Source organism: Pelodiscus sinensis, chromosome 3 (assembly GCF_049634645.1).
Source record: "Pelodiscus sinensis isolate JC-2024 chromosome 3, ASM4963464v1, whole genome shotgun sequence".
Classification (NCBI taxonomy): domain Eukaryota; kingdom Metazoa; phylum Chordata; order Testudines; family Trionychidae; genus Pelodiscus; species Pelodiscus sinensis.
This window is the reverse complement of record NC_134713.1, coordinates 102,265,156-102,277,160: the sequence shown is the minus strand read 5'-3', so window position 1 is coordinate 102,277,160 and position 12,005 is coordinate 102,265,156. Positions and strand designations below refer to the sequence as shown.

The 12,005-nt window shown below is 42.3% G+C and overlaps 1 protein-coding gene across 7 annotated transcripts in view; it reads right to left on the bottom strand.

The window, feature by feature from the left end:
- The window catches only part of UTRN (utrophin), a 569,920-nt gene that overhangs the window by 460,142 nt on the left and 97,773 nt on the right, over nucleotides 1-12,005 (bottom strand). The window contains exon 1 of one of the 7 annotated variants that reach the window (XM_075924355.1): nucleotides 1,538-2,289. The exons of the other annotated variants lie outside the window; for them this stretch is intronic. The gene's annotated coding sequence lies outside the window, so the exon portion shown is untranslated. Of the gene's footprint in view, nucleotides 1-1,537; nucleotides 2,290-12,005 lie in introns of those variants that run through there. 7 annotated transcript variants of the gene reach the window in all.

Here is a 12,005-nt window from a genome sequence, read left to right as displayed (position 1 = left end):
TCAGGGAAAGGAGGCACCCAGCCATGCCAGCGATGGGGCTACAGTGACTGCTGCTGGTGCTCTGCACATGCTGATTCCACCCAAGCCAGGCTAGAGCTGAGCGCTGCTAAGCCGCTGTCCAAGCCACTTACACACACTGACGAGCCAGGACTGCTCCCAGGGAGCATGCACTTGATTGACAGTGCTGTGAGCATTCCATTCATGGCAGCCTCACCGTCAGCCCAGCTCCCTGACATTCCCAACTCCTCCAGTGGGAGCCCAAGGCTGCCTCTCCGGGCACACACCGCTACTCTAACGGGAGCCAGAGTTTTCATAAATCAGGCCTCTCCCCAGAATGATTTTACTGTAACGGGACACTTCATGGTCACCACTGACAAATGAACTGCTGCTATCTTCTGCTGAATGCTCTGAGGTAAATATTTCTACCACTCCGCCTGACCTCAGGGCACAGGCTGAGGTGACTCAGTTGGCAACAGGGATGTGGTCAGTGGGTTTTGCTTATGCAACTGAGGCAAATCCTGATACATTCAATCCCAGGGGAACATTGTGTAGTACACTGCTAGCATGGTTAGCTCCCAGGGCATGCTGCGATTTGGAAACAATACAACAGGGATGAACAAACTGTGGCTCCTGAACAACCTGCTGAAATGAGGCTCATGAAGGGCACCGCTCACCTATGAGCCTGGGAGCAGGGCAGGACTTGGGACATCTGTCCAAGCAGGGTGGTAGGGTAGGAGCTTCAGCCAGCAGGAACTGGGGGGGAAGGGGGGAGAGATATCTTGAGGCTTCCACCTCATGAGGCGCACCCGCTGTGGCTTGGGGCTTCAGAAAGCACAGTGCTGACACCCTGGCAGACACGCTCCAGCTTTAAAACTTCTGAAGACCGTCACCTGCGGCTGACGGGGTCGGTAAATTTGGCCATGCCTGCAATACAGCCTGCTCAAATCCATAGGCACCAAAGATGGAAGTGAAAAGGAATGCTTTTTCTTTGTCCTTATTGCTGGGTGAAAGACAAGGACACATACACACAAAATTAACAGAACAGCTATAAAAGGGGAAACATTAACAGACCATACACAGAGTGCTGTTAGAAAAAAAGATGATGTTTCCTCTAATCTCTCATTCTATATTATAAATAAAATAAAGTGATATGCCCTTGCTTGCTAAATCAATAATGTCCTTTTAAACAGTAGACACTAAAGACAACAAAAATTAGTGAAGGAACTTGTGGGTGTTTGAGAGGGAGAAAATATGGTTTATGTATTGGACCAAATGTACAATTTTGGGTGCCCAACTTGAGACACCTAAAGGAGTCTTATTTTCAAAGGGAAAGCACTTCTGAAAACCTGGCTTGTTTAAAGGGTCAGCCTGAGTATCCAAAAATTGAAGCAAGCAAAAAAATTAGTGTGTATTGTTCAGCAGACAAGTTGCTGCACTCTTCAACATGTGGAATTTACTTTACAGATACTAGCTCCATTCTAAAATATTGCATGTTGATAAAACCACAGGCGGGACATAAATGCATAGGTCATTTTACCTCTGACAAGATAGATCCAAGTCTCTTGGAAAGCTGGAGGTAATTTGGAGTGTTGTTGCTCTCTGGGTATCTGAAGTCCAGGGGAATTATTTTCTAGGCTAGGAATCACTTGGACAATGGTAATTCAGACATGCCCTCTTGAAGGTGATGTTTTATAGGCTGATTTTTAAAAAGTATTTTCCTTTACGCACAGGAATCATTGCCATCTTGCCTGAGATTAGGCATCTACTTTTCATCCAGGAGTTGATCTCAGTCAGGCGCTGTAACAGTAATACTGGATACCAACCTACTTCTTGCCAGCACTTAAAAATGCACATTGTTTGTTTAGAGATAGATGTTGAAGAATAAAGCTCTGAAGGATTCTACAGATGAGAGCTGCTGAAGCAAAAGTGCTGCCGCCTATCACAAACACCCTGAGTTTATTAATCAATAAAGCGCTGAATCAACATGCTGTGTTTACTCCTGCCAAGGTTCTGAACAGAATGTCACAGTAGCCAGCTACAGAGAAATAAACCAGAACAAGGATAGAAGCTTGCCAGTTAACCATATAAAGAAGCACCTCTAATGTCATTTTGAGCCATATGACATAACTAGATTAGCTGAGAACATGTGTATCTTGAGACAGCTTTTAACTTATTTCTCAATTACCTTCTCAGAACTGAGTGCCTGGCTACTAGGCAAGATCAGTTACCTCAAGCATCAGTTTCATGCATAGCAGTAAGAGTGTTCCAAGTTTAGAACAGGGAAGTAGGCATCAGTCTTTGAAAGAAGCCCTCTCTCTGTTAGCCACAAACACAGATGCTCTTGGCCATCATTCACCAGCCAGAAAGGATGCGGGTCAGTGTCACTGATAGTGACTCAAATTTCTTTCAATGCATCTAGGGTTACTTGTCATGCAAATAGATTTAATCCAAAAAAAGAGGGTGTTGGGCTATAAGATTAGAGGGGACTAAGTGTTCCTTCTCCCTGAAATGTATGCAATCGAATATAAGATCTAGCCCACTGAAAGTAGTCATACACTAGTAACAGCTCTCAGATAATCTGTTTACATCCATAATCTTGTGCTGCTAGCTTGCAAATCTGTGCAGTTTTATTAAAACAAACTACTTGTGTTGCATTTTGCAATTAAGCATCCTTTATTTTGCATTTATTACTAATAGAAAAACATTTCAAGTGCAATTAAGATGAAATAAAAAGGTTCACATATTCTCATTAAGAAATTTCCTTTTTCTTGATTCTTGCTTAGTTTATTTCATGTTACAGGCACTGTGCAATTTAATTTTGTTTTTACAACCTCAACTCTTTACAAGCAAAACAAAGAATACAATGCATTTTAGTCTATAAACAAGATCACCCATAATCATAAAAAGCTACAAACAAAAGCCATTATAATAATATATTGGATAAATAGTGCCTGGTTACTTTTAGCAGAATTACTTGTAGCAGAATATTTAAGATGTTCTCCTCTCTCATTAACTTAATTGACGATGGCTTGTAATAAGTAAAACTACTGGAGAAAGGGTATGTCAACGGGGGGGGGGGAGAATATAGGCAGAAACTCAGCCTATATTAAAATTCTGCATAGGAGAATTAAATCTGTGCTAAAGAATTACATCTATATTAAGAATCTGAGAATTAAAGAACAGCAGCAGTAGAATGAAAGAGTCATGATCCCCAGCTTCACACTAATGTACCTTAGAGCTTGTCTCCACTACGCTGGTGATCAATGCTATAGCAATCGATCTACCAGCCATCGATTTATCATGCGACACAATAAATCCATCTTTGAGAGCTTTCTTGTCGACACCGATACTCCACCAGGACAAGAAGAGTAGCGGATATTGATGGGAAAGCAGCCCCCACCAATCTTACCACACACAAGGCACCATGCTAAGTACATCAACTTCAGCTATGATATTTGCTTAGCTAAAGTCAGGTAGATTAGATCGACAATGGGGTTAGTGTAAACAAGGCACTTAGGGGGCACCAGGGAATGTGCTTGAAAAGCAAAGGTATAATTCTCTAATAGCTACGTAGGGGGACTCAAACAGATTCCAATATTTAAAGCACTAGAACTACGATAAGCATTAGGTCTCAGAAAGATCAGTCTTTTAGTTATATTTCCCCTGATAGTGTAAGTGACATTGTGAAAAGGTTGGGGATTTTTTTAAACCTGCAAAACTGTCCCGTTGGAGCACCCAGTAAGTAGTTAAGTCAAAATCAGACTTTCCCATAAAATTATGGCCCTGTGTCAACTCTGGTCTTGGAGGCATGAAGGTTAAATTGGGGGGAAGGGATCAACTCAGTTAGCCAAAATAATTTGATCATGCCCAATGCCAAATCATGAGTACAGTACATGGGAACCTGATGTGGGAAACAGTTCAGAAAGTGAAAAGGTCATTGTACAACAAACTATTGCGTCAACAAAATCTTCGGTTGCTTCCTAATTTCTAAGTTTAGACACAACTTGATTTACAGAAATATTTTTAAGATATGAAATAGAGGTTTTTTTTCCTGTTTATTAAGCCTCCAAATATATGCATGGAAAACCAGGCACAAAGTATATGAATGAAAATAAATACATTTTTCAGATCATAATTTAGCAAATTATGTATACTTAAAGTGAATCATATCAATATGAATAAGTCATGTCCTTTTAAAGAAAACAAAAGTCCATGCTTAAGTCCCCTTTTCAATATGCTTAATTCCTTTGTGGAATTGAAACCTCATTACCAATAGCTAAAATCTTCTGGTCTTTTTACCAAAAATAATTAAATACAATTAAATATCAATGCTGATGCTTTTAAAAAAATAAAAACAATCAAATAACTAATTAACTCCGCAGAAGACAAGTTAAGAGAAGAGCAAGAAAATTCATTGCGCTATAGTGCAAAGTTTAATTCAGCAAGATGAGCGATATAGGCTAAAGTATTTGTAGAACTGAAATAGTGAAGATCTTTACTTATAGGCTACGTCTTTACTGCACCTCTCTCGCGCAAAAGCTTATGCAAATGACGTGCAGATTAGCATACTGTCATGCTTATTTTGCATAATTAATTAGGGGTCGGTTTTACACAAGAGTCTTTTGCACAAAAAGGAGCGGTTTAAACGGCTCCTTTTTGTGCAATAGTCATTCTTCCTCATTTTTTCAGGAAGAACGGTTCTTGCACAACAGGGTTTTTTTGTGCAAAAAGGAGCCGTGCAAAAAGGAGCTGTGTAGACGGCTCCTTTTTGCACAAAAAAAACCCTGTTGTGCAAGAACCGTTCTTCCTGAAAAATGAGGAAGAATGACTATTGCACAAAAAGGAGCCGTTTACACCGCTCCTTTTTGTGCAAAAGACTCTTACGCAAAAGAGGCCCCTAATTAATTATGCAAATGAAGCGTGGCAATATGCTAATCCACACTTCATTTGCATACGCTTTTGCATAAGAGAGGTTCAATATAGACGTAGCCACAGTGGCACGTGCTGCAAGATCTGTGATCCTTATCTGTATTTCATAAGGGACTTTGTATGTGCACTGTGCATCTGGAGCTCAAGAAGTTGAGAGTAGTAATGTAAAATATTTAGTTAATTACCTGATTAAACATGATGTTTAACTGATTACCCTATTAAACCAGGAGGCGGGGACTAAACTGGAGTGGCACCCCCAACCCAGGGCAGGCAGGGGCTGCTCCAGATGGGCTGAAGTGCCCCCACCCACAGGGGGGCCCCAGGAGACTGGAGCCACCCCTTGCCTATGGCAGGTGGGAGGCTTCTCCAGTCCCCACCAATTAACCATAACTGGTAAGCCACACCCATTAAGGGTGAGGCTTACCAATTAACCAGTTACCTATTCACATCCCTAGTTGAAAGTAGTGTCAGTTGGGCCATGTATGCTATACTCTGGCTTACTCATGCTTCAATCAGAGGGAATAAAGAGTTGGGAGGGCCAATCACGTCTCCCAGTTCCTTCTTATGAAAAACAGATAAGATCCAAAGCAGAAGGGAAAGAATGCAGAGAGTGGAACACATACAAGGATCACACATTTTGGAGAATCTACAGTTACCTCGCCTTCTTCTCAGGGGTGACTGAACAATTTTTATAGCAGGGATGCTGAAAGCCATTGAATCAAACTGTAAACACTGTACACTATGAAAACTACTCCCCTCCCTTTCCCCCAAATCACTCACTCTCCCCACCACCACCACTCACGTTCACCGGGCTGGATCAAGGAGTGGTGTGCTGGAAAGGGGTAAGGGCTCTGGGCTTGCAATGCAGGCTCTGGGGTAGGACTGGGAATGAGAGGCTCAGGGTGCAGGAGAAGGCTCCAAACTAGGGCAGAGGGTCTGACTGGTGCTGGAGACAGGCAGCTTGGGGTGCAGGAGGGAGCTTGGGGCAGAGATAGGCAATTTCAGTGTTTGTGTGGGGGGGGATGCAGGAGACAAATCCAGAAGGGAGGAATTGGGGTGCAGGGTCCTGGTGGCACTTATTGCAGCTCCCAGCAAGTGGCTGCCAGGTCCATGGGGCCCCTAGGTGCATCAACAGCCAGGTGACTCCATGCATTGCCCTTGCGATTGAATGGGAGCTACAGAACTAGGATTCATGGTGGGGGCAATACATGGAACTTCCATGCTTTTCAGGGGCCACAGGGATTTGGTGGTTGCTTCTGGGAGGCATGTGAAGCCCTGGGCTGGCAGGGACCCTTCCTTAGCCTCAGGCCACTGCTGCACCTCTGACTGGAGCCACCAGGGTCTCTTTTCAACCAGGCATCATTCTGGTGAAAACGAGACACCTAGCACCCCTAGGAACATAGGCCGTGGGGCAGAGTGGCCTTGGGCTCCTCCAAGTGAGGAGCAGCAGTAAACAGGAAATCAAATGAAATGGGGGATGAACTATAAACACAGAGAGTGCACAAAGGCATGGGGCAAAGAGGGCCAGGCAAGGCAAGAGACAACAGTAAGCAAAAGAGGTCTCAGGTGGACTAAGGAAGGCAAGCACACAAACAAGGTGGAGTCAGGCCACAAAGAGAGGCTGGCAAATAGAAAGTAAAGAGGGCACCAGGTGGGACAGGAGCTAGACAGACATCAGAAAGCAGGAAAAGCCCAAGCAGGACAGAGGAGATATACAGCAAATGGGTCAAGTAACAAACCAGTCCCCATGTGAAACAGTGGAGGGGTGGGACAAGCTGTAGAGAGGAGGGGGAATTACATAAGATGGGGAGCAGCAAACTGCAGGGGAAACTGATACCATGCAAGACACAGAGCATCAAACCATGTGTGTTGATCACCCACAGTTACAACTGAAATCTATGGGACCTGGGCTTTGACCACAGAAAGTGCTGTAAGTACTATGAAAAATGAGGTCCTGTATGTCTGAAATAAGGAACCCATAATTTTTTACCTCCGATCTCTGTCTCATTTTCCCATCTATGAAATGGGGATAATCACCAGCTGCATCTCACAAGAGTCTTGGGAAAATAATTTCATTAATATTGGCGAAACATTTGGACTCTATTAATGCCAGAAAAAAGTCCACGAGAAAATTTATAATTTAGTCTTCAAAGCAGGATCTGAATAGGGTGCAATAAATCATAACTGGGGCTACACACTGAATAAAATATTGAACAGCTGCTCATTAACTGAGCATTGTCCATTTTGTGTATTGCATGATGCAGCAGTCCTGTGGAAAAAACAGTATGTGATCATGTAATTAAAGGCCATCATAGTGCACACATACACAAGGTAGGAGTGGGATTAATTCAGTCATTTCCTAATTTGAATGCTTGACTTTGCAACCCTAATAATGTTTTTAAATTTAGTTTGTGTGTGTGTGTATATTAATTATACTATAGATTAAATAAGAAGTAATAGAGGAAGAAGGAGGGAGGATAAGACAGGAAGTAATAACTGTTTGAAGAGCATACATTAAGAATAATGATTTTCACAATTATAACTAGGAATAGCAGTACACAATTAAAAAAAGCATTTTCCAGATATTCAATCTAAACCTTCCTGATAATTAGTTATATTATTTATAACTAATAGTCTCTTAGGAAAGTGAAAGAAGTCCTATAGGTCCTCTCTAATCCAGCGCACACTGGTCTGGCAACATCTGTGGTCCAGCATGATTTTAGTTAGCCAGATGCCCACTTATCATGAATGTTGCTAAGTTTCCCACGGTCCCATAAAGTTTGTTTACAGCCACCAATTCTCAGGTGTTCTGTGCTATTATTACAGCTCTCAGGTATTATTTAGCCCCAACTTACCCCTAAATGTCTTCTAAGAGCCCAGTCAGCAGTAGAAGTGTTGGTAATGCTTCTAGACATTATTGAACTACCGTAGTTTGGCAAATTCTCTGGTTTGGCACCAGTCAGGTTCCAAGGGTGCGAGACTAGAGAGGTTCAGCCTGTCTCAACACTGGACTGGACAACATAATAGAAAAGGAATACAGGCAGTCCCCGGGGTACGTGGATCCAACTTATGTCGGATCCCTACTTAAGAACGGGGGGAGGGAATCCCGAATTAGCTGAGCCCCCCCCCCCCCCCAGCAGACCAGGCTTTTCTCGCCGCGGAGGATGCAGGCAGCGGGACCGCCAAGACGCGCCGCGGTCCTGCCGCCCGCATCCTCCGCGGCAAGAAAAGCCGCTCCGCATCTCCCTGGTCAGCTAGTGCGCTGCCCCCCTCCCCACCCCCCCCAGCAGACCAGGCTTTTCTCGCCAACGCCTGGGGTAGAGCAGCTGGGAGGCTGCCGGGTTGGTCCCACGTCGCCGAGGTGCAGCGCTACTGGACCAACCCAGCAGCACCCCAGCTGCTCTGCCCCAGGTGTCCCCAAGTCAGCCGCTGCTGAAATTGACCAGCAGCTGACTACAGGAAGCCTGAGGCAGAGCTGCTTTGTTCCCGGCTTCCTGGAATCAGCCGCTGATCAGTTTCAACAGCGGCTGAATCTGGACGCCTGGGACAGAGCAGCTTGGGTGCTGCCGGGTTGGTCCAGTAGCGCCGAGGAGCGGCGTTGCGGGACCAACCCACCAGCACTCCAGCTGCTCTGCCCCAGGCATGACCGATTCAGCCGCTGCTGGTCAGTTTCAACAGTGGCTGAATCTGGACACCAGTTCCGACTTACATACAAATTCAACTTAAGAAAAAACCTGGTCCCTATCTTGTACGTAACCCGGGGACTGCCTGTATTAAGGGACAAACTCCCCTGGCTTACATGTGTTGGTTTGTAGCTTTCCAGAATTTTTGCAATTTATAATTGTTTCCATATTTAGCTTTCATATCAAGTACATATTAATAAGATGAGGTTTTTTTCTTGTAATACCAGTAAGTGTACAGAGTTAAAAGTATACACTTTTAGAATGAGCTGGATGATCTTCTGTATTTCGATAGTGCCAATTTCATACACTTGCTGAAGTTAGATGAAGCTGAGTGTACTACAGCTTTCAGTAGTTTGAGGCTTAGTAGAGTAAATTAACTGCCTTCTTTACCACTTAAACTATTTTAATTTAACTTTCCTTTTTATAAAAGATTGTATATGCAATCGGGATGTAATTAAACCGTCAGTGTAATTCTTATTAGAGGGACTGACAAGACAAGAGAACAACATTGTTCTAGACTGGACAGCAGTTTTTTAAAACTGTGTCCAATTGCTTTAATTAAAGTTCAAGCAATTTTTAAAGTGCATGAAATTACAGAGGCTATGAAATGGTGATATATAATATTTTCTGTCTCTGTCCATTAAATTATTTTACACAGGAAGTATAACCTAAATATTTTTCCACTCATTTACATTCAAATGAAGGGTGATTATGCAATTAATGTTCAAGTTCCTAGAGCTTGAACTTAGAATTACAACATTTCTCAGTTTTATATCCATTTGTATTTTCTGTGACATAAGACACGTAAACCTACCTAGGGAAATTCCCCGAATCAGGTGTGTATACTCCTGGTCATAGTAGCGTCGGGCAGTAGGAGATCCTCACTCCAAACCAGAAAATACCAGGTGCATACACCCTTGGTCGTATTAAGGGTGAGCATAAGAGGAGAACTTTGCGTTTCTGACCCTGGAAGGGATTTATATTGGAATACAGGAGGGCTATCTGCCTGGGGAAATACCCCGAGTCAACCATCTAAGTTGGGGTATGAACCCTCGGTGGTAGTAGTGCTGAGTACTACAGAAGGAGGCTTAGCGTCTCTCCCTCTGGGCCCAGAACGGGTTAAAGTCATAAGTCCCGGCAGTGGCACAGGCAAATATGAGATCTTAAGAAGTAAGGGAAAGATACCTTTAACAAGTATGAACAAATGCAGAAGGATGGTTTGGCAACAGCAGTTTCACTTGCGTACGCTGCAGCAGGTTAATTTGGGAGCATATAAGCAAGAGCTCGAGATAGGAAAAAGTCATCTAAGTGTAGCTGCAGGGCAATTGGAGAAAGTGAGGGGAAAACTAAAAAGAAGTAGAATCAAATTTTACAGGATACGATAAAAAGATTAATCCTGAAGCCAGGTGAGGCCCCACTGGATCCTAGCCATTGTGATGTAATTAAGGAGAACCTACAGCAAAATTTAGAATTTGCCAATAGGCCAGTGGCTGCAATTGCTTCTTGGGAGTGGGACAACATCCCTGAGTGGGAAAAAGATCCAGAGGAAATTTTAAAAAGAATAAAAGTAAAGAAGCTAGAATTTGCAATTAATATAGCATGGCTTAAATAGCATTCCACAATACTAGCTTCCTAAATAAACGAAAAAGAAATAGAAAAATAGAGGAACCACCACAGACTATCAAGCGGTGGAAAGCTGCTCTGCAGGCAGAGTAACCGGCTGTCTAGACATATGATTTGCTTGAACAAGTAAAGCAAGAAAATGAGAAATTAAATAAGGAAACTGTTAAAAACCTGGAAAAGGAATGAAGCACCATCCCCTGTTATAAACAGACTGCAGGCACTTTCACAGGACCTGAAGAGTGGGGACAGAAACAGAAAAGGTGGCCCTGGCCAATTTAAAAGTTTAAATGGGGTCCACTGCATTGTAACCACAATCATATGAGGGGCAAGCCAAAAGAATTAAGGTTAGTATTTCCGTTCTTCCCTCGTATAAGATCTTAATAGTACATGAAAAATAAGACTAAAATTGATAATAAAAACAAACTGGGCACATTGGTGCAAAAATTCAAGAAAAACCCCTCATGAAAAGGAGAAGAGGCATACCGTATCTTTGGAACAAATACTGCAAAAGTTTAAGCGCGGCCCAGGGCCTGACAATACCTTGCCAATCTTTTAAGCAAATTGATGAAATATTTATTGGTTTATAAATCCTTAATCTCAATACAAAAATATATACTGCTGTTGTCTGGCTGTTATGAAAAACCTGTACTGCGGAGTTTAAAAATTATTAGCTGACTGCAGAAATAAACATTTGAATTTACCCAAGTAAAGTATTCAGAAGGTATTATGGCTAATTTAAAAGCCCGCCCTTCTTCCTATTAGTAATGAACAAAACTTGTGTCCGTGGAAAGGGACTCTTTGTGAGAGAAAGCAAAATTAGGCACAGGCAAATATTTAAACTAAGAGTGGGTAAGAGGTTATGGAGCCCTGTGTCTGGGCACAGAAGAAGGAATAAGGTAAAGCAATAATTACCGGGAATGAGGAAAGTTTTCATTTGAGGAACAAAGCAAGTGATTAGGGGTATGAGAAGGTGAGAAGTTGACTCCGACTCCTTGGGAGTGTCGAAGGAATTAAGCAATTGTTGTAATGTGTTAAAAGGGCCTGCTATTCAAAATTTCAAGAGTATAACACGCACTGTCCTTTGTAGTAAATTGTCCAAATAAAAGGCATGGTATGTAACAAGATATTCATAAACACCTACTTAAAGAAATTTAATGCTAATGTTAGTGCTAACATGGAAGTAAATTTAGTATACTCTTTGAGAAAAAGAAAACTTTTGGGGTTTGCTGAAATGATAATTGGCAAATACTCAGTGCTAAGTAAAGGAAAATCACTATAACAGTAAAGCTTCTCAGTTACCACACGTGAATAATTTGAAGCTTCACCACAGACAGACTATTAAAAACCTGATCTGCTGTATAAGAGAGAAACTGAGGCATTCTACCCCATTAATTTAATAAATGAGCAGTGAAATGATTTACCTGGAACCCACAGAGATGGACATTTCTGAGGGTTGGCTGCTTTACAAAACAAAAGCATAAGTAATTATTCGGTAACAGCAGGCTAATAAAGAAAATCAGCAAAAATACTTGTAACAGAGAGAAGCATTTTAAGATATAATGTGCCATCCCCACAGGGGTAGAAAATGTTTTCTTTTTTCTTTCAGAACATCAGAAAAGCTGGTACCAGCTGAGGAGCAACTAAAACAACATGAATTTATTGTTGCGACAAAAACTGTGTTTTGTGTTTTTATGTCTTGTGATGTCGGTCTTACTGCTAGCATTGTTAATAATTGTGTTTGGAAAGGGGGAATACTGGATTAGGCAGAAA